Source organism: Taudactylus pleione, unplaced genomic scaffold (genome assembly GCF_031769625.1).
Source record: "Taudactylus pleione unplaced genomic scaffold, aTauple2 ptg001470l, whole genome shotgun sequence".
Lineage (NCBI taxonomy): Eukaryota > Metazoa > Chordata > Amphibia > Anura > Myobatrachidae > Taudactylus > Taudactylus pleione.
In genome coordinates this window covers 399,266-422,377 of record NW_028285868.1, presented here as the reverse complement: position 1 = coordinate 422,377, position 23,112 = coordinate 399,266, and the positions used below count along the sequence as shown (strand labels likewise).

Here is a 23,112-nt window from a genome sequence, read left to right as displayed (position 1 = left end):
ATGCCACACGCACCAGTCTTATTCCATCTCCCCCTGCCCGATCACCTAGCCAACATCCCCGGAGAGATGCCCATCCACACCTCCCCGGACCCCTGCGGTCACCCGAGCCACCAACCATCACCCTCATAATCACCCCCCCCCACACACACACGTTTGGCCGCCTGCACCACGGGACTAAACTACCACGACAATGCTGTTTCACATCCCCACCTCCACAATAATTGCCTTACACACCCCGGTGCCCTTGACCCCCACCCTACTCGCCACATGCCCCTGCCCGCTCATTAAATCCTCCACACAGCACAAAACACTCCGCATACCTCCTCCGCCCAACGCACGCCAGAGCCAGCTGTCACCTTAACCCATGTAAACATACGGAAACCCTACACAGCACAAGATTGGCTGCCAGAACCACGTGACCACCTCCAACCAACTGCACCCGGTCTCGATCCCCATAGCAGCTGCATAATGCATTAAAGCACACCAGCCCCAGCATACACACCCACACCAGCAGAGCACACGATTGGCTGCCGACACCACATGACCGCCGCTGACCATTCACAGCCGGTCACAATCCCCATAGCAGCCACATATGCACCCAGACACGAGCTCCAGCTAACACAACCACAGCTGCACAGTAAACCATTGGCTGCCCAAACCACGTGACGTTATCACCCAACCACAGGCTTAGCCTCGCACAATCACCCACGACCTATCAGATACATGGGCCACACCCACTCTTAGCCCTGATTGGTCATCTTCACCACCTGACAAACACAGAACCCGGAAGTTCCACATTTAAACCTCACACATGCATAGCCACACTTCTTACCTCCTTGAAGAAGGCAGAGCCCCTGCCGAAACGCGTTGGAGACCCCCTACATTCTGACACCACAGCCAGCTTACACCAGAGCTCTTCATTCCTGCGGAGAACTCGGTCGAGCCTTGCTGCTTCCAGAACCCTCTCTACCCACCATCCGCAGGGCCGCGCTGGGCATCACACCTAGCAAAGCCCTTCGCACCCCTCTTGATCACCACTCCACCTGCTAGACCCAGGCGACCACGCACCGCCCCCTGGGAGCAACCAACACCAGCTCCACTCACAGCTGTTCGTCCAGCAGCAATCCCTAAGCGATCCACACCAGCAGGCACCCACCAGGCAGCGGGAACAGAACGCCAGCAATGCGGTGCACCAAGCCCCACAGTGCACCAGCAAGCCACTACCACACACAGAGCTTCCTCCAACCGCTGACACCGCAACAGCCATCCAACACCGCATCTGCAAAAGGAAACTAACACCAGCTACCAGCAGCCCAAGCCTTTTTCACCAACAAATCCTACCGGTAGGTAAGTGACTCCGAGACTTATACCCCTGCGCGGGACGCCGCCAGGGTGTACATCCACAACCGCCAGACCCGCTGCCAACCCACCACTCCCCTCCCCCCGAGACATCCTAAGACTGTTGACCAAAGGTCCAGCAGGGGTAACGTGCTGGTCTATTGAACTGCACGGAAAGGAGCCCCCTAAAAGGGTCCACTCACCTCCCCAGTCTCCACCCACACACACCCCCAAGTGGATCGCTCGCCCCACCTGGGTGCCTGGGACCAAACAGGATTAGTACTGTTTTTTTCCAATAAACCCTTTGGCCCCCATTTCTGCCTCTGTCTTCATTTCCTCACCCACCACCTCCAGTCCATTAGACCCCCTTCCCTCCCTACACCCCATCACTCCACAAACAACATCGAACACAAAAGACCACAACACACTATTACTCCAGCATTACACCCATAGCGCGAGCGCACCCTCCGCACCCTCTACCCCATTATATCATTACACAGGACCCGGTACTCCTGCTTTTAGGAAGGTGCAGCACCCCGACACAAACAATACATCTCACATCCCATCTGCCCATACAGCAGAGCGCAGTTCTAACCCATCATTTATAATTATTATGGTGCGCTTTGGACTCTAATCTAAAACACTGTAATACCATTAAGTTTAAAAGTTTATCGGCATCTGGAGCACAAATAATGATTTTTGCATATTTTTAGCTGGCAAATACGATTGTAATGGTAAATAATTATAGTGTTCATGTCCCTTAAGTGGACAGATTGACATATTTTCCTTGGTTTACTCGTCATAAATGAAACTACACTTGTGTAATGACAGGTGCTACATAGTTTCCAAACCTCCTTCCATGAATACCCGTAATGGGAAATAGTAAAAAATAAGTCTCTGACTGTGCAGGGAATTGGTCTAATTATCCAGCAATTTCCCAGCTATAAAGTCTTTGAAACTCAATAGAATAAACCAGAAACAAACGACATCCTGGTTGCAGCTCACTCTGCGGAAATCGTTGCGAAACGCGCTGTGAATGATAAGATCCCCTGTCCTATTTATGTACATCAGTATGCGGTTCCTGTCTGTATTCCTTGTGATTTGCCCAGTATTTGCAGCCTTGCACTCTTTATTCTGCTCGCACGTATGTCACATCTGTAATACCCCATACGGTGCTGCTGAATGTGTGGCGTCTTATAAATAAGCTCCGAGGGTGATGATGTTGATGGTGACTTCCTGATATAGAAGCGATGTTGCAGAACACGTGCAGACACAGAGACAGCTGTCGATTATGTCATGTCCCCGAAGAGTGAGGAAATCTGTGCAGAAATATTGTGTTTGCTCATCGGAAATATCCAGCAATCTGCAGGGAGAAGCCGCACGAGACGAGTGAGCTGGAAATGATTAATGTTGGATGAAGTCCTGATTGTGTTTTGCTGCTGACACCCATAAGTGTTACTACTAAGAGACACTTATTACAGTGGTAGAGTCTGCAAAGCTGTGTAATGAATAAAACAATTGGCCGATAATATCGCTCCACTATTCCTTCAGCTTTAAAGTACAAGAAAATCTGCATGACTGCAAAAAGGAGGGACTGTTACCTTTAACTTGCCCACGTGGAGTCCTCGCTTTTCCTCCGTTATATGAAGGCAACATACTTGTGCCCCAGGGAAGATGGATCCCTATGAGATAAGCTGCAGGTGTCTGCATTACACGACATACCTACTGTCTTCCAAGATGAAGCAATAACAGGCACATTTATGTATTATTTGTGGGATATCGCCCTACTCATCACCTGCAAGTAATAAGTATCCCCCATATGGCGACAGATATTGGATGCGTCTGCAGCAGTCTCCAATTTTTTATAGCAAAAGCAGCCCCCTTAGAACACTGGCCCCCGCAGCTAATGCCACACGAACACTGTAGCCAAAAGGATATATTTTGCAAAAGGCACAGAGAGAGGGATCTGTAGGATCCCTCCCCGGCACTCTCCACTTGTGCATTTGCGTTAAGCAGCGCAAACATGCACAGTACGGCGGCAATTCAAAGTAAAGGGATCGCTAATGCGGTGGGTTTACTTTTACACATCACAGGGACAGGGTCCTATTAGATCCCCCCGTCCGTACTTGCCGACTTACTACTTTAAATCATCGGCCATACGCACTGATGGCAGCGAGTCACAGCCTATCACATTTCTCATTTAAAGTGTTGACATTCATAATGATGACATCACAATGTCCATAGTTATGATGTCAACATTGTTAAATGTCCACATTCTGCTTGGACAGGGGTCAGGTTACTGGAGAGGAGAGTTAGGCACTAGGGGGAAGGTTAGGGTTAGGCTGTGGGGCAGGGTAAGACTGTGGGAGGGGAGGGTTATGCTGCAGGGGGGGATTAGGATTAGGCACTAGGGTCTGGATTGGGGTTAGGCTGCGGGAGGAGAGCATTAGGCACTAGGAGGGCTAGGAGCTCAACGATGTGAAAGTTGCTAATACAAAGAATACAGACTGCAGGGACACAGAATACGAGAATCTGACTGAGTAATCTGAGTTATTAAAAAGATATATAACTCAAGCGCCAGTAGTGGTATGTTGTCAGTTCCCCTCCTTGTGTAAGTTGCAGCGTGCCCACAGGAAGTATTGCCACACTTCCAACAAGAACAGAAGAGGTTGAAAAAGCCGCCAGTGTGCGGAGAAATACGTTGAGGACACGGACCACCATTTGAGAGCTGAGCCCAATTGCTGCCGTATACTCTCTGGGATTACATCCATTTACTTCTCCCACTCACACATTAAACAAACAGCTGACGCCCCATGTGACCCACGCAGCCTCCTGTGGGTGAGACACTTGGAGGACTGCGGACGGAGCTTCCATCTGGAGGGACGGCATTGTTGTGTGTTATCATCACTTTACACTGCTGGAGCCGGAGTTACCACCATCTGAAAGCCGCTGGAGCGGCGGGACTGACAAAAGGGGAGTGAGTACAGCTGAGTATTGAGAGTTCTCTCACTCCGTACTGCTACATTATTTCATATTGGGAGCACACACCAACAGCGCACTGTGGAACACTGTCAGCCACTTCATTATACTGGGCCACTCAGCTCTCAACCCACTGCTACATAGTACCTTCTTCTCAGCTATCAGATACATTGTTGTCAACTGGGCCTCTTTGTACTTGGTTTACAGATGCATTAGAGCTCAGATGCAGAATTATTAACTAAGAAATAATAGAGATCTATTTAATATATTTGTTCATTTGATATTAACATTGAATTGTAATTCTGTGCTCTATTTAAGTACATGTTTTTACTTAAACACATGCTGTGTGTATATAATTTTCATATACTCCTGGGAGTTTTATTGATACTTCTGAATGTTTACATATACTCAAACAAATGAGTTTTTATTTAAAGCGATTTAAATCTATACTCCCTGACATGTGTTTTTAGACGCCGCCTACTATTCTTGTGTATATTTGAGTAATCTGAGCGAATACTTTATTCACCTGTAAGAAAATGTGAGGTTTGTAAAGCTGACAGGTTCAGAGAATTATGCTATATGGAAGTCTGCCATGGACATGCAGTTATAGTGAGAAAAGCTATGGAAGGTCACTAGCAATCCTGGGGAGTGTGTGGCTTTACAAATGGCATATGAAGATAAAGGTCTAATGAGTTAACTTTTTATGCATGCAAGAACATGAAAGAGTATAGAGATAACATGTTCTCCCTCTCTCAGCAACTGATTTCAGTGGGCATCCTAAGAGACGAGGAGGAGGTTGCAACGATCATGTTGCAAGCTACAGAGTCCAATTCGCAAAGGGACGGTGCATTGTGTACAACTAAAGAGGGACTGTATTGGCAGCAGCAACCCAGTACCAACAACTCTATACCTTAAACACAATATAATGTTGTGTTATTGCAGCTATTGAATTCAGCATGTCAATGGAGCTGTGACACAGAAGACTAGGTCACCTAGAATATGATAATAGAATACACTTCTAGATGGCATGGTGACTGGGATGTCAGTGAATAACCCTGAAAGAGTGTGAAAGTTGTGTGAAAGGTAAGGAAACATCTTGCACCTTTCCCAAATCAATGTCCAGAGCAAAAGTGCCAATGGAATGAGTGCATACAGACAGATGTGGACCAATGGAGGTGGAATCCATGAGTGGGAATTGATACTTGATGAAACTCATCTATAATGCTAATACGATAACGCATGTTTAGTTTCTAAAGAACAACAATAAAGTTACAAGAAAAATCAAAGAATACAAAAGTCTTGAATTAAATCAGACTGGCCTGAAAGTAAAAATATTAAAATGCGATAATGGCGGAGAATAAAAAAATAAAGAACTAGCCACTTTTCTCAAAAGAAATGGCATACTGTATCAGATAACTACTGAATATACACCAGAGCAAAATGGCGTGAGTGAAAGAGAAAACAGAACGATAGTTGACTTAGGACATCCTTCAGAGCCACTCGCAAAAAGCGAGCGCTAGCTCTGAATGAGGGCGGCTGCGTTTTTTTTCTTAGCCGGCCTCCTGGCCGCTCGCTAAGCTGTGGGTGACCACCCACAGCTTTTGCGAGTGGCCAGGTGATGGTCGTGACCATTGGGCTTGCGATGAGACCCTTGTGGTAGGGTCTCATCTGCCGCAAGACCCAGGGAGCTTCCTGCTCTAATAGAGCAGGAAGCTCACTACTGACATCATGAGTGTAGGACCACCCACAAATGCCAGGCGTTCCTTCAGGAACGCCTCCGTTTGTCCAGCCACCCACCCTCCCCGCCTACAAAACGGGGCGAGCTGTCGATCAACATCGACAGCCACCCTGTTTGTAGCGAGCCCCGGAGCGAGTGTATTTCTCACTCACTCCGGTGATTGCACACGCGCGGCGCGTGCGCAGTGCCCCACCATCGACCCGCTTGAATGAGGGCCTTAGCTCGAACTATCATGGTCAAAAGATTTTGGACAAAAGCAGTTGAAAGGGCTGTTTTTCTAAAGCATGGAGCAACTACAGAGGCAAAGACAAGACACCATGGGAAACGTGGACCAGAAAAAAACCCCATGTATTTAAAAAAATTAGGAAGTACGGCATACGCTTACATTCCCAAAAATAGAAGATGTCAACAGACCAAAGGTTACAGATTGTGTGACACTAGTAACATAAAGCTTTTAAAGTCAATGGACATTGTGTTTCACTTCAGCTAAAGACAAGCAAAATACTGTAATGCGACAAAGATGAGTGATACTAGATATTGCTGCAGCTGGAAGCGTTAGAGACTGAAACAGTAAACACAGATAACAAATTGAGGAACAAGAGATCTATGAGGAGCAAAAAAGGAAACCCTCCCAGAAGGTATAATGAGAAATTTGCAGGTTTTGTTTGCTGTGAACCTCGCTCAGACACTCCAAAACCAAAGCCAAGTAGTGACTGGCAAGAGTGTAAATCTGCTATAAGTCCAAAAGATGACAATGGGTGACCGGAAAGCATGAAAGCTCCAATTGCAGTGTGTCCAACTACAGATGTTTTATCTGCTGCCGAGGCAGAATACATGACTCTTGCTGAAACAACCAACGAGGCATTATGTCTGAATGGGACTAACTGTGAGTGAGGTATTTTTAGTCCAGAGAAAACCATCAACATTGCATATGATAACAGAGGTGCAATAGATTTATCCTCTAGTATCAGGCACCATTTCATCAGGGAACTTGTAGAGAATACACCAGTTAGGGCTCTATTTATTAAGATGGCGTTAATCAGGGGTTCCCCAACTCATGCTCTGCTCTAACAGTCAGAGCAGAGCCGGGAGCCGGCCCCAGTGACCAGCTGTATGGGCTAAACAGACCACAAGCTGATCGCTGCAAAAAAAAAAAAAAAAAAGTTAAAAACAAAACACTTACCTACAGTCAGGGACTTGTGATCAGTGCTCCTGAATGTGGATGTATGTGATTGTGTTATGTTGTATAACCCTTCTTGTTGCTGATTACAGGTGAGACGTCTAATGTTGTGCGATGCTCACATTGTTTTTGCAATCAGAGAGTGTGTTAGCCGAGGAGCGCTCAGCGCTACCTATGTTCATGGCTGAGAGCCAGTGGCAGAGCCAACCCTAGGCATAGACATTCTAAGCAAATGCCTAGAGCAACTGGAATGCCTATGGGGCATTCCAGGGCTCTGCAGGTCCCTCCCCGCTGCCACAATCGGACAGTGCAGCGGTCAGCCAGGCAGGTGACTCACTGACTGTGACCGTGAGCCAGGTTAGAAGGAGCTTCTGCACAGAAGCTCATTCTGGCTACAGGAGGAGACAAGATGGCCGCCACCACTCCTCCCATGGGCCTTTGTGGAGCAGAGCTGTTAGTGACAACTCATCACTCCGCTACCATATCAGCCACTGCCACCACCGCCACCGCCGCCCAGCCATCAGACCAGACCAGACATCTTCAGCACCAGCATTAGCTGCATCAAAAAAAGAAGTAAAGTTAAACCAGCTCAGGCAGGTTAGCTGGGAGACAGGAGGAGAGGGGTGGCGGAGCGGGCTGGCACTGGGGACTGAGGTCAGAGAGGGGTGCTGCGTCTGACTCAAAGGGGCTTGGGCTCTGTCGAGTGTGTGTGTGTGTGTATATATATATATATATATACACACACATACACACACATATCTCAATATATATATATTATGTATATGCATCATATTATACATCGATATATAATATTGATATCTTTGATATAGATACAGTGGCGTAACTTCATCCCAGACGCAAGTTATAATTTGGTGCCCACCCCCGTCACAGCTGCTGACACTGTAATGAGATGTGCAGTTCGGTTTTACTCGGCTTTGCCTGGATATGTTAGGATCTCAAAAACGGCATCATATTGGCTATCCGGCTGTCACATGTTTTGGTTAGCCAATTAGAGAAATCCGAACTATAAAACTATAACTATATTTCAAAAATGACAGCCAGCTCTCGCTGTGTATTTAAAGGTCAGGCTTTATATATACAGCACTAGTGTATATATACCAATGTGTTATTTTTGGCATCCACGTATAAACACTAAAAGTGCCCACACACATAGCGATATTTTACACGATCTGGCCGATTCCGGCGCATTGGAACGACAGATTGCGTAAAATATGGCCAAATCGTGAGTAAATCGTGAGTCCCCACTCACGATCACGATGCGATGCACGTCCCCGCTGGTCGCACATCACATCGTCAGATCTGCCGTGCAGTAGAGCAGATCTGACAATCTAGGACACGATGCACTGTGACAGTCTGGATGCAGGAGAGATCGTATGAAGATTGGACACCAAATTGTATGCAGATTGTGTGGAGATCGTGTGCAGAGCTGCTGGGGAGAGTTTCAGGGGAAATCATACACATTGGCTGATCGTGAGCACATCGGTATGTGTGTGGGCACCTTAAAATTGGAGGTGGGATTATCTGCTAGGGGGCACCAGTCAAAATTTTGCCTAGGGCACTTAATTGGCTCTGGCCAGTGGGTACTAGTTTGGGGGTATCCTGCACTCTGGATTTCAACCCTAGTATGTTGTTAGGGACCTACCCTCAGAGATTACCTGGGCGCGGTGGGTATGCCCATAACCATGGCCATGATTATGCCAAAACCTCTATGGATTTATTGCAAAATTCTATTGCATAATGTCTTTTATTGTATATGTAATTTTGGAGTTGTGCATCTGTAATTCTTATTTTGTTTTTGCAACAATAGTCTCCACAGGTAGCACCGCCCATTATATATATATTCAGGGTGTGCAGTCTAGGGCCCATTTCTACATACTCTATTTATACCCCTTTTACACCAGAGCAAAAACCTGGGTTTTTGCTGGGTCTACCCAGGTCGCAGCTCAGTGTAAATGGGTCCCTGAAAAATAACCTGGGTCAAGTGACCCTGCAATCCAACCCAGGTAGCTACCAGGGTTGGACCCAGGATGGACCCGGGTAATGGTGCAGTGTAAACGGTGCAATCCGGGTTATCTGACCTGGATCATGCCTAAAATGAGCTGATTGGTGGCTGTGGAGCAGTCACCTCCCACTTTTAATGACCTCACAGGTTTAGCAGGGCAGACCTGAGTTCAGTGTGAACAGGGCTGACCTGGGAGTAACCCAGATGAAAGGTGCAGTGTAAATGGGTCTGACCTGGGTCTGACCATGTCCAAAAACCCAGGTCGGACCTGGGTTTTTGGTGGAAAAGAGGTATTAGTGTGCTCCTATGCACACCTGAAGGCTGAGACTCCTTCAGCCTAGGCTAGCACCCTTTCCCACCTGTCCCCTAGGCTAGCACACCTTTCCACCTGTCCCCTATTGGTTTTAAGCAGGGATCTGGCATTGTGACTGCACTTTAGTAAGAGGCACAATCTAGGTAAGTCCTAAAGATTTATATACTGTAGTGCAGCCATGGGATGATGTTTGGGGCGTGGGTCCCCGGGCTTGCCTTGGTTGGGCTGCTTCAGGGCATCACATTATAAACACATTTTTCCTTTCTTGCACTTTTAGCACCTTTATTGTTTGTTTAATATATATGTATTATTTTCACATCTTTAATTTTCACCTTACTATATGCAGCAGCAGCTGCTCTTATCTATCCTACACCTTTTTACACTTCACCTTTCCTCATTGCAGTGATGCCCTGGGGTGGCTCAGCTGGGCTTGATTGGGGATGTCCCGCGCTCTGGATTTCAACCCCAGTATGTTAGGGACCTTCCCTCAACGGTTACCTGGGCGCGATGGGTAGGCCCATAACCATGGTCATGATTATGCCAAAAACCTCTATTGCAAAATGTATTATTATATATAATTAGTAATGTTGGAGTTGTGCATCTGTAATTCTTCTTTCAGTGGGTACTAGGACCCACTGCAGCTTTTACCTGGAGGTCTGAACTCCGACATGCCCTACTGCGGACACTCATCTTTGCCTTGTCCATCTGCCCATTGGCGCCCATGCTGTACTGATGCGCACCTGACACTCTCCACTTCACAGAACCTTAGAATGCCGTATGGTGTGCCCCAATAATACCCTGTGCCACCACTGCTTATCATAGGGAGCTTACCACTACACACCACTAGAGCACATGCACTTATGCGAGCCAGTGCACTACAATGCCCAGCATTTCCTTACGTTCCATGCTATATCTGACACCATCAGGGGTATTCAATATGGAGCAAAAACTCAGTTTCTGCGATGTTTTTTCGCTCGGATGACGTCATTTTCGCCGCTTTTACTTTTACATCGTATTCAATTTGAAAACTTTTCGCCGGTGCGAAAAGTATATTGCATTCGACCCTGCGAAAAAGTGTCACCAAGGAATGGGTGGCGAAAAAAAGTGCAGAATTGGGGTTTTGAGGTGCAACATTTCAGAAACCACCCTGCAACCTTCAGACAGTCCCCCAAAGGTAAACTGTGTCAAAAATGTTTAAAAAAATACCTCAGGAGACCCCAAAAACAGCACTTTCATTTTGGGGGCGAAATTTTTTTTTTTTGGGGGTACAATGTTAAAAACTAGCGAACTACAATCTAGGGGGATCCCCAAGTATGCCCCAGGTGTTTTTTTCATTGCAGCTGTTTGTGGCAGGTGGATTTTTCTGCAAAAAAAACTTCTAAATACTATTCTTCACCACCTTCCCAAATCCCCAATATAGCAGCTATCGAGCCCGTTTAAAGACCCCAAAAACCTTCAGCAGGGCTAATCGGGGGTATCCAGAGTGATCCCCTATGTCAGACCATCTTTTTGGGGGTGTTAGGGTGATATCCCCAAAAATCAGCGAAGTTTTCGCTGATTTCACTTTTGCCGGGTGCCGTTTTCGACCATCTCAAATTAAATATGGGTATAAGCGGGGGCGCGCCCGATACTTTTTCCCCCGGCAAAAGCTCCAATGTGCGGTGAAAACTTTGACACGCATAGACGGCGAAGTTTACGTTTCAAATTGAATACCCCTCCATATCTGCAAACTGTACTTATGATAAACCCCATGTCTAATGCCACCTGTTTCTACTTAGTTACTAAACCTTCCTCCTGCGTCTGTTACTTGTTGTGTGGACTAACCCCCACTCGCACATCCAATGTGCACCCAGCACAGAACCCCAGCATAGGCTCCGATCCCCAGGTCACTGGTGCTATCACTCAGCTAATAGTCTCTGAGCCCCAGGTCACTGGTGCTATCACTCAGCTAATAGTCTCTGAGCCCCAGGTCACTGGTGCTATAACTCTGCTAATAGGTTCTGAGCCCCAGGTCACTGGTGCTATCACTCTGCTAATAGGTTCTGAGTCCCAGGTCACTGGTGCTATCACTCTGCTAATAGGTTCTGAGCCCCAGGTCACTAGTGCTATCACTCTGCTAATAGGTTCTGAGTCCCAGGTCACTGGTGCTATCACTCACTCAATGAATAGTCTCTGAGCCCCAGGTCACTGGTGCTATTGTTATACCCCACCAAAACACAGAGTAATAGTGACTGTCAGCACTGCGTTTTTGGTAAGGGGCAGCAGACTTATCCCCAGAGAGGGAGAGGCGGTGATACGGAGGCAGATCACAGGAACCAATGCCGGCCATCATTCCATAATATCCGATGAGAGCAGATGGTCCGGAGGCTTATCGTAGCAGACATCTTCCCTTGAAGCTGGTGGTAAGGCAGACTCTTGTCCCTACCTCACAGTCAGTGGGTGGCAGACACACAGGCAGGATCCGCCCAGGAGAGTGGCTAGCTGGGGAGGTAGTGTCCTATGCAGCCTCCTCAGGACCCCCAGTGCAGTCACTAGGAGGGTTCTGTAATCACAGTGCAAACACGGCCTAACACCGCCTCACTGCACTCCATCTGACAGCTGGCATACGTCACTGGTGACAGGCTACACAGCATGCAAGTTAGCTCACACCTCAGGAAAGGACTCAGGGGGTCATTCAGACCCGCTCGCGAGCGCAGGACGCTTGCAAGTGGGTCGATGTTGCTCCACTGCGCATGTGCACGACGGAGGGAGCTTCGTCGTGCGCATGCGCGAGACCCGATAGCGACGGGCTCTCCGTCGCTCCGGGTCTCGCACCAAAGGGGGCATTCTGTCGATGTTGATTGACAGCACGCCACCTTTGGTGGGCGTGCCGGGGGCATGGCTGCCAGACGGAGGCGTTCCCATGGGAACGCCGACCGTCTGAAGCCGGCCCCACTGACATCACTAGGGATGTCAGTGGGAGTGATTTTGGCTCTGATAGAGCCAAAATCACTCCTGGGCTTGCGGCAGCGAGACCCTACCGCAGGGTCTCCGTCGCAAGCCCCGATGGTCGCGATGGTCTTGACCATAGCGACCATCATCATGGACGCTCGCATAAGCTGTGGGTGATCACCCACAGCTATGCAAGCGTCCAGGAGGACGCTCCATTTTCATGGAGGAGGGGCCTGATTCAGAGCGAGCGCTCTGGTCAGAGCGTTCGGCTCTGAATCAGGCCCTCAGTTATCCAGCAGATACTTTCCCTTAATAGCTCCTTCTGGAAATACAAGGACTAAAACAGCGTATCAGCTAAAGTTAATTCTGAGGTGATTGAACTGCATGTGAGAGGGAGAAAACATCATATATTTAAAAACCCCGCCAGTACTCCAGCAGTTATAGAAAATAAACAAACCCTTCAACTAATGCGACATCAGCTTCAAGCGAATAAGTACAATTCCAGGCCGGGGCTTGCACCGTCCAAGTTACAGTATAATTCCTCCAAGTTTCCACAGGCACGATATTACTTCATAGTAAGTAGCTTATTATAGACACCTTTTCTCTACTCACACTGTCCTAAAGAAAGGACAACATTGGTTTCTTCAAATGTGCACCAACAGAAAGATGCCTGGCCAGGGTCTATGCATAGAAATTAAAACTGTATTGCAATTTATGTATTGCTGATGCTAACATAGTGATAGAATTTGGTTGGAGATTGTATCTTGTTGAGCATGCACTGTATATTGTTACTAGCCTTTCACCTTACAGTACCAGCAAAGAAATATTCCTGTTTAATAAACATATCTTTTGTGCTGAGTGTGTATCACTAGAAACAGTTGCTATTGATTGTAATTAATTGTAGGTATGTTAAATGAAAATAAAAATAAAGCAATTGATGTTGAATATATCCTTTTCTTTCTGACTTCTATTGAATTTAAATAAAGAAAAATATAATTAAGGATACACCATATCTTTCTGTATTGAGCCATTACTATGCCTGTACGATCCTCCTTACCTCTCTGCTATACCAAGAAGAACCAAAAGAATCTTCCAGATCTGGTAAGAGTGGAACTATCTCAATAAACCTTTGCAATACCTGGCGGGGTATTACATTATTATCACTCTGCTAATAGGTTCTGAGTCCCAGGTCACTGGTGCTATCACTCTGCTAATAGTTTCTGAGCCGTAGGTCACTGGTGCTATCACTCTGCTAATAGGTTCTGAGCCACAGGTCACTGGTGCTATCACTCTGCTAATAGGTTCTGAGTCCCAGGTCACTGGTGCTATCACTCTTCTAATAGGTTCTGAGCCCCAGGTCACTGGTGCTATCACTCTGCTAATAGGTTCTGAGTCCAGGTCACTGGTGCTATCACTCTGCTAATAGGTTCTGAGTCCAGGTCACTGGTGCTATCACTCTGCTAACAGGTTCTGTCCAGGTCACTGGTGCTATCACTCAGCTAATAGGTTCTGAGTCCAGGTCACTGGTGCTATCACTCAGCTAATAGTATCTGAGCCGCAGGTCACTGGTGCTATCACTCTGCTAATAGGTTCTGAGTCCCAGGTCACTGGTGCTATCACTCTGCTAATACCTGTTGCTGACTCCTGGGTAGTTCCGGCAGTAGTGACTCCATCCTCTGGGCCATGATAAAGTATACCTGATTTTTTCCACTTTATTTTTTAATACTTTTGATTTGATTGTTTTTCGTACAAGTGACGTTTGCTGTAAGATTGCAGCACTTTGGTCCGCACAGGGTCCCTGCATTCAGTGAAAGGAAAACCAGAGATTGTAGAAACTAATATAAAATGTAATTTAATTAGAAGCTGTAAAGGGAGGTCTGTGCTAGATTCCTATTCTCACCTTTTCCTAATGTCTAACATTCTTTTTTTTTTTTTTTAGAACATATACGAGAACACATAGAGCCCCCCGTACCCTGTATTAAAGGCTATGTCAGGGGTGTAACTACAACTTGGGGGACCCACAGGGAAATGTTCAAAGGGTCCCACATGTAAACAACGCAACTGCATCTGTTATAGATCTGTAAGAGGACGGTGCATTCAGCACAGAGGAGCTGGAGTTTTACTAACTATAACTATTATGCAGATGGGACAGTCATGGTGGAAGGAGAACGGATTACAGCGGGGTCAGACATCAGTACAGTCTCTAATCTATAGATATCAGGCAGGTTCCCCCATTAGTGTCTGCAGCTTATTGTACACAGTTATTCTATGTACACATTTGTATGAATGCACCCTAATAAGTACCCAGCCCCCTGTGTCCCCTTTCCATTGTAGCTATATAATATATGGATTGTATCAGTGGGATATACTGTGTCAGGTACCATGTTACACTGTAGCACTTGGCTATGGGGTCAGTCTGGGGCTTGTACAGAGTATTAGTTACAGACAGTGAATCTCTGATCTCTGAGTGCTCAGGATAATTGTGCGCAGCTGAGACTAGTTATCCAGCCCGTAATTACATGCAGGGTCTGTAAGAAGAGAAGCGGCTTCAATCTGATTATTTCCTTTGCTGACCCTGTGCCAGGGCTGGTTCCACGCTGGGGACTCAGTGGCTGAACACAGAAACGCAGGAACTGCCCAAGACAATGGGAAATAAGTCAGGAAGACAAACAATGAACTTCCCATCTGTGCGTCACATGGGGCCCTGTGCGGGAGCCTCAGCTCAGACACCTTGGGGTCTCACTTTGCCTTCTGCTCCCTAACTGTCTCCTTTCCCTCCCCAGACACTCCGGTCACTGGTTGCGCTCTCTGCATGTACTGATTGCGCAGTGACTCTTATCTTTCCTGCTACAGTCAGTGACTGCCAGAGGTATGGGTATACTATGGGGACCCCACGCACTGGTGAAGTATCTCCATCACAATGCATCAGGTGCCACTAGCAGACAGTTGGAGCGGGCAGTTGGCAAGTGTCGGTTGGAGAGGAGAGAGAGATGGGAGCAGTCCTGCAGCAGCAGCGGAGAAGTCAGTGATTCCTCTGAAGTCAAACCAGGGTGGATCGCCATGGTCATCGGACAGAGGTCACAATCAGTGGGGCTTCCTAATTGAAAGGTCCAGCCCATGTGATCAGGGCCAGATTATAGGCGGGGTGCACTGGGCAGTCGCCCAGGGCCCCCCACACATTGGGGACCTCAGTGGCATAACTATAAAGTTTACTCCCCCCTTGCCAAAAAAGTTTGTGGAGCCCCCCCCTCAAAAAAACCAAAACAATAAAGAAGACATTTTTCTACGTGCACCTATGATGTGTGTGCTCCTGAAAAGGTTTAGTGGTTTTGTGACACAGTAATGCCCCTTATACATAATGCCACACAGTAATACCCCTTTCACATTATGCCACACAGTAATGCCCCTTACACATAATGCCACACAGTACTACCCCTTACACCTTATGCCACACAGTAATGACCCTTGCAACAGTAATGCCCCATACACATTATGCCACAGAGTAATGCCCCTTATATCACATTATGCCACACAGGAATGGCCCTTATATATTATGCCATAGTAATGCCCCTTACACATTAAGCCACACAGTAATGCCCCTTACACATTGTGCCACACAGTAATGCCCCTTACACATTAAACCATAGTAATGTCCCTTACACATTAAGCCATAGTAATGCCCTTAACACATCATGCCACACAGTAATGCCCCTTAGACATTATGCCACACAGAAATGGCCCTTATATTACATTATGCCACACAGTAATGCCCCTTACACATTAAACCATATTAATGTCCCTTACACATTATGCCACACAGTAATGCCCTTTAGACATTATGCCACACAGAAATGGCCCTTACACATTATTGCACACAGTAATGCCCCTTATATTACATTATGCCACACAGTAATGCCCCTTACACATTAAACCATATTAATGTCCCTTACACATTATGCCACACAGTAATGCCCCTTATAGATAATGCCACACGGTAATGCCCCTTACACATTATGCCACACAATAATTGCCCTTATACATAATGCCACACAGTTATACCCCTTACACATTATGCCACACAGTAATGCCTATTACACATTATGTCACACAGTAATTCCCCTTACAATTATGCCACACAGTAATGCCCCTTATACATAATGCCACACAGTAATACCCCTTACACATTATGCCACACAGTAATGGCCTTTGCAACCGTAATGCCCCATACAGATTATGCCACACATTAGTAATGTCCCTTACACATTATGCCACACAGTAATGCCTCTTAGATCACATTATTCCACACAGTAAAGCCCCTTACACATTATGCCACACAGTAATGCCCCTTATATCACATTATGCCAAACAGGAATGCCACTTACACATTAAGCCATAGTAATGCCCCTTATACATTAAGCCATAGTAATGTCCCTTACACATTAAGCACCTTAATACCCCTTACACATTGTGTCACAGTAATGCCCTTTACACATTTATGGCATAAATGTACTTACCTAATAGTGAATATACGGACACCAGCCCATGTATTATGTTACAGTACTTCACATAAACTCACCCAAACCTTTATTGGCCACCTTATTTACAGTAATGCCCCTTATACATAATGCCACACAGTAATACCCCTTACACATTATGCCACACAGTAATGGCCCTTGTGACAGTGAGGCCGCTTACACATTATACCACACAGTAATGCCCCTTATACATAATGCCACACAGTAATACCCCTTACACATTATGCCTTACAGTAATGCCCCTTACACATTATGTCACACAGTAATGCCCCTTACACACCATATACATAATGCCACACAGTAATGCCCCTTACACATTATGCCACATAGTATACATAATGCAACACAGTAATACCCCTTACACATTATGCCACACAGTAATGCCCCTTATATCACATTATGCCACACAGTAATGCCCCTTATATCACATTATGCCACACAGGAATGGCCCTTACACATTATGCCACACAGTAATGCCACTTACACATTATGCCATAGTAATGTCCCTTTCTTCTCTATCTGTTATCACCTAATTGTCTGTCACTCCCCTCCTCTCAACTACAAATACTCATGTACAATTCTGTTATGTTACAGCTATGTCCTGGTTGACATGAAGAGTATAAATATATGGAATAGTTCATCAGAGCTTGCAGTTCAATGTGACAAGTTTTAACTTTCTGCAAGCTGTTGTACATTATGAAATTAATGGCTAATCGATTCACGAACTTGGTAAGTAAAACCGAATAATCATTATACTAAAATAACTATCATTATTGCATATAAATACTAGCGACACCTCTACACAATCTATCGCAAACTGATTTCACTGTGGAACAGAAACGCAAACTTCCTACAGTACGAGAATCTATGAGTTTCACATTTGCTTTGCGATTCTGCACTTAAGGTTAAAAATCGTGCAAAATTTATCGTCTAAATGCAGCATGAGGCAAATATTTTAGGGAACAATTTAGATAATATGACCCATTTGTAACATATACAATACATGCTCACAAATTAAAATCATGATGATACTACCATCTAGTGGTCATTCAAGATATAGCATCAGAACTTTTTTAGCTGCTGAACTTGCCTAATTCTAGAACACTTGTCACCTGGGGAACTATCATGGGCGCCGAGAGGGAGGATACAGTTTACCCGGGCCCAGGCATGACTGAGGGTCACAGCATAGACCAGATTCAGTTGGAGAGGCAGATCGATGCCATTGCAGTGGCGTTTACATTTGTATCAGTGCAGATCACATCAAATGGGGAGTGACTATACCTGAATAGGCAGATGCGTCACTATCTGATAAAAGAGAAGATAGTGATTCAAAAAGTTGCTATAATCTGCCAACCTGGGCCAGCCTGTCATGGTAATGGCGAGTCTGGCAACTGTCCATTGGCCAAACGAGTCACAAGTGAAGTCGGTACACAGGATGGGCAGATGGAAATTAGTCAGAGACTAGGTGGATTCAGTACACAGAATATCCAGGAATCACCTGAGCTGAGAAAACACAACACTAAGCAATTACTATATCACAAGACCATGGTGGACTCTTGTAGGGTAGCACCAGATATCTTGGATAAAAGAAAAGTGGTAGATCTGGTGGGTGGAGGTGAATATATCCATCAATTCTTAACACTATTCTCTCCTCTCATCAGCGTCATATGGACGGTACCTGGCTGCGTTTGTCTGGGTATCTCCAATGAGATTCGCTCAAAATTCCCAAAGCACTGACATCCTGTACCTGATGCTGAAGACTGACCTTCTGCAGAGCACTGACATCCTGTACCTTCTGCAGTGCACTGATAGCCTGTACCTGATGCTGACATCCTGTACCTTCTGCAGAGCACCGACATCCTGTACTTGATGCTGAAGACTGACCTTCTGCAGAGCACTGACATCCTGTACCTTCTGCAGAGCACTGATAGCCTGTACCTGATGCTGAAGACTGACCATCTCCAGAGCACTGACATCCTGTACCTGATGCTGAAGACTGACCTTCTGCAAAGCACTGACATCCTGTACCTTCTGCAGAGCACTGATAACCTGTACCTGATGCTGAAGACTGACCATCTCCAGAGCACTGACATCCTGTACCTGATGCTTAAGACTGACCTTCTGCAGAGCACTGACGTCCTGTACCTTCTGCAGAGCACTGATAGCCTGTACTTGATGCTGAAGACTGACCTTCTGCAGAGCACTGACATCCTGTACCTTCTGCAGAGCACTGATAGCCTGTACCTGATGCTGAAGACTGACCTTCTGCCCAGCACTGATAGCCTATACCTGATGCTGAAGACTGACCTTCTGCAGAGCACTGATAGCCTGTACCTGATACTGAAGACTGACCTTCTCCAGAGCACTGATAGCCTGTACCTGATGCTGAAGACTGACCTTCTCCAGAGCACTGATAGCCTGTACCTGATGCTGAAGACTGACCTTCTGCCGAACATGGATATCCTGTTCCTGATGCTGAAGACTGACCTTCTGCCGAACATGGATATACTGGTCGTGATGCAGAAGACTGACCTTCTGCCCAGCACTGATATACTGTACCTGATGCTGAAGACTGAGTATCTGCTATGCACCAGCACTGATATCCTGTATCTGATGCTGAAATCTGACCTTCTGCCCAGCATCAACCTTGATATCCTATACCTAATGGTCAAGACTGACCTTCTGGCCAGCACCAGCACTGACATCCTATACCTGATACTTTAGACTCACCATATGCCCAGCACCAGCATGGATGTTCTCTACCTGATGCTGAAGACTGATCTTCCCAGCACCATCACTGATATCCTGTACCTAAAGCTGAAGATTGACCTTCTACGTAGAACTGACATCCTATACCTGATTCTGAAGACTCACCATATGCCCAGCACCAGCACTGATATCTTCAACCTGATGCAGAAGACTGACCTTCTACACAGCACTGAATTCCTGTACCTGATTCTGATGACTGACCTTCTTCCCAGCACTGATATCTTTGCTGAAGAAAGACCTTCCTACCACCAGCACTGATATCCTGTACCCGATACTAAAGACTGACCTTCTGCCCATCACCAGCACTGACATCCTATACCTGATGCTGAAGACTGACCTTCTTCCCAGCACTGATATCTTTTACCTAATGCTGTAGTCTGACCTTCTGCCGAGCACTGATATCCTGTTCCTGATGCTGATGACTGACCTGTCCAGCACTGATATTCTGTGCCTGATGATGAAAACTGATATTCTGTCCAGCACCAGCACTGATATCCTGTACCTGATGCTGAAGACTGACCTGTCCAGCACTGATATTCTGTGCCTGATGATGAAAACTGACCTTCTGTCCAGCACCAGCACTGATATCCTGTACCTGATGCTGAAGACTGACCTTCTGCCCAGCACCAGCACTGATATCCAATACCTGATGCTGAAGGCTCACCACATGCCCAGTACCAACACTGATATACTGTACCTGATGCTCGAGACCTAATGCTGAACACTGATCTTCTGCCCAGCACCAGTATTGATATCCTGTACCTGGTACTGAAGACTGACCTTCTGCCCAGAACCAGTACTGATATCCGGTACCTGATGCTGAACACTGACCTTTTGCCCAGCACTGTATCATGGTATGCTTATTCTGTAGATCTGGCTCGGGACCCCTGGGCTTAGCTGACGTACATATGAGACGAGCTGGCTTGGATCCAACTCTGGCTCATGAGTAAAAACAGGTGGCTAGATCCTAATGGTAGCGTAGGAACCACAGACTTATGTTAACCGAGTCCACTGGGCACTCCCTCGCCTAGTGACCTCAGGAGGCCAATTACACCAGGGATATGCTTCAAAGGCTGGGGTGACCTCAGAACTCAGAATAGCGAAGTACTACGTATGTCTGATTCCTGTCCTGAGATAGGAACTCAGGACAGGAATCAGAGTCTTAGGTATCCAGAGTACAACTTGAGAAAGTTGTAGACTACAGTGGCTAACGCTATCTATTGATGGCCATCTGGAATGTGAAGCATTCTGGAGCTTGGTAAATTAGGCAAATAAACAGCCCCTATGGGGATCTGATTTGCAATCTAAAAAGGGGTATTGCAGCAGATATTCCCCCGTAAATACATTGGGGGACACTTAATATTAGATATCCTACAAATATTAACTGATAATTAGGTCCCTTACTGACTTTTCTCAGTCTATAGTGACTGCACGTACTGGAATTGGTATGAAATATCGATGGATGGGATGCCGCTGTTAGTACACTGACAGCGGCATCCCGAAGGTTGAAGTCTAGACAGGGGAACGTTGAGTACGGTTCCACTGTCCTATATACCCCCTAACCCTCCTTTCCTGTACCCTAATACTAACTCTCCCTACCCTGCACCCTAAGCCCCCCCGGTAAGTGCCTAAACCTAAACCTCCCCCCTTAGTGCCTAGCCCTAAACCCCCCAGGTGGTGCCTGAATTTAACCCTCCTGCCCGGAGCCTAACCATAAACTCCCCCTTACCTAAACCTAGGTTGTTGTCCCCAGTGGCTCATACTGACATTTCCGCGTTATCCTTACGATCGGGATGCCGTCTGCCGGGATCCCGACATCGGCATCCCGAGTTATGTCGGGATTTCGGCACCGGTGTTGTCTTGGGATTCGGGATTCCAATGCCAGGGTTCCGGCAGATGGCATCCCGCTTGTCGGGATGCTGACTGCATTCTGCATGTCCTGAATATACATCAGCTTGTCCCGGAGGAAAATCTCCCGACTTTCCTTCCAAGGGTCCATACTTAGCATGTTATGTACAGCTGCATAGTTATAACACATTCCTGGTGTATGGCAAATTATAAACGTCCGTTCTGTGGACCCTATGTCTCTAAAGAGGCCTTTATAAATATGCAGCTCAGTGCAACCCCGTGCAATGGTTAAGTTTGCCAAATAGGTTTAGTTTTTAAGTGTAATGATGGCAGAGCTCACAAGTAAAAGTGGACACCGGTCCTGATTCTTTACGGATTGCGGCTGTGATTACGCGCGCAGTCACTGCGATGATATGCTAATCCACTGCAATCGCTAAGCCGCCACAGCACGACATAAGGACGCCCACCTTACCTTACACACATCCGTAATACTTAGCAAGATTGCAAAACCATCGGTAACATCGAGTAACATCGCAGCCTCGTGTACACTTGCATCAGACTGAACATGCGCAGAATTGCCGGTGCTGGGCAGAAGGTCAGACTTCAGCATTAAACAAGATATCAATGTGACACACATCAGGGATATTAGCATTGCTTTTAAAATAAAGCTGGCCACACATCTAAAGATTATCTGTCCAACCAGCCAACTAGTTGATTGGTTGGAATGAAAATCTGGTAAGGTATACAGTCAGCAATTTTCTCCCAAACGCTGGAAAATGGACCAAAACTGTTGTTTGAACAAATAGTTTAGATCAAACATTTAACAAACTTGCCTGACGTCCATTTTCATCTGTTTTCTGGCATTTAGGAGCAAATTGCTGATCATCATTTACTCCCATGCCTTACCAGATTTTCATTCCAACCAATCAACAAGTTGGCTGGTTGGATGTAAGTTGTTCTAGTGTGTGTCCAGCTTTAAGCTGGCCACACACTAGACCAACTTTCATCCAACCATCCAACTAGTTGATTGGTTGGAATGAAAATCTGGTAACGTATGGGAGTAACTGACACTCAGCAATTTGCTCCCAAACGCCAGAAAATGGACAAAAACTGTTGTTTGAACAAATTGTTTAGATCAAACATTTAACAAACTTGTCTGACGCCATTTTCATCTGTTTTCCGGCATTTAGGAGCAAATTCCTGATCATCAGTTACTCCCATACGTTACCAGATTTTCATTCCAACCAATCATCTAGTTGGATGGTTGGACAGAAAATCTTTACGTGTGTACCCAGCTTTATATTCATCTCTGTCTCAATATAACACAGCGAGGCCTCCCTGTGATTACTGCTGCACCTGTTGTGCTCACCTGGTCTGCTAGGCCAATAACTAGAGACCCCTTCCTATTTAAGCTAAAGGCCCCAATACATCAGAGATTGATTGCAGAAATCGTGCAAT

General features: G+C 46.3%; 1 protein-coding gene across 3 annotated transcripts in view; it reads right to left on the bottom strand.

Moving 5' to 3' along the window:
- Positions 1 to 22,232, bottom strand: part of FBLN2 (fibulin 2) — a 102,274-nt gene extending 80,042 nt beyond the window's left edge. For all 3 annotated transcript variants that reach the window (XM_088463834.1, XM_088463836.1, XM_088463837.1), the window contains exon 1: positions 22,127 to 22,232. The gene's annotated coding sequence lies outside the window, so the exon portion shown is untranslated. The remainder of the gene's footprint in view (positions 1 to 22,126) is intronic.
- Positions 22,233 to 23,112: the final 880 nt, after the last annotated feature.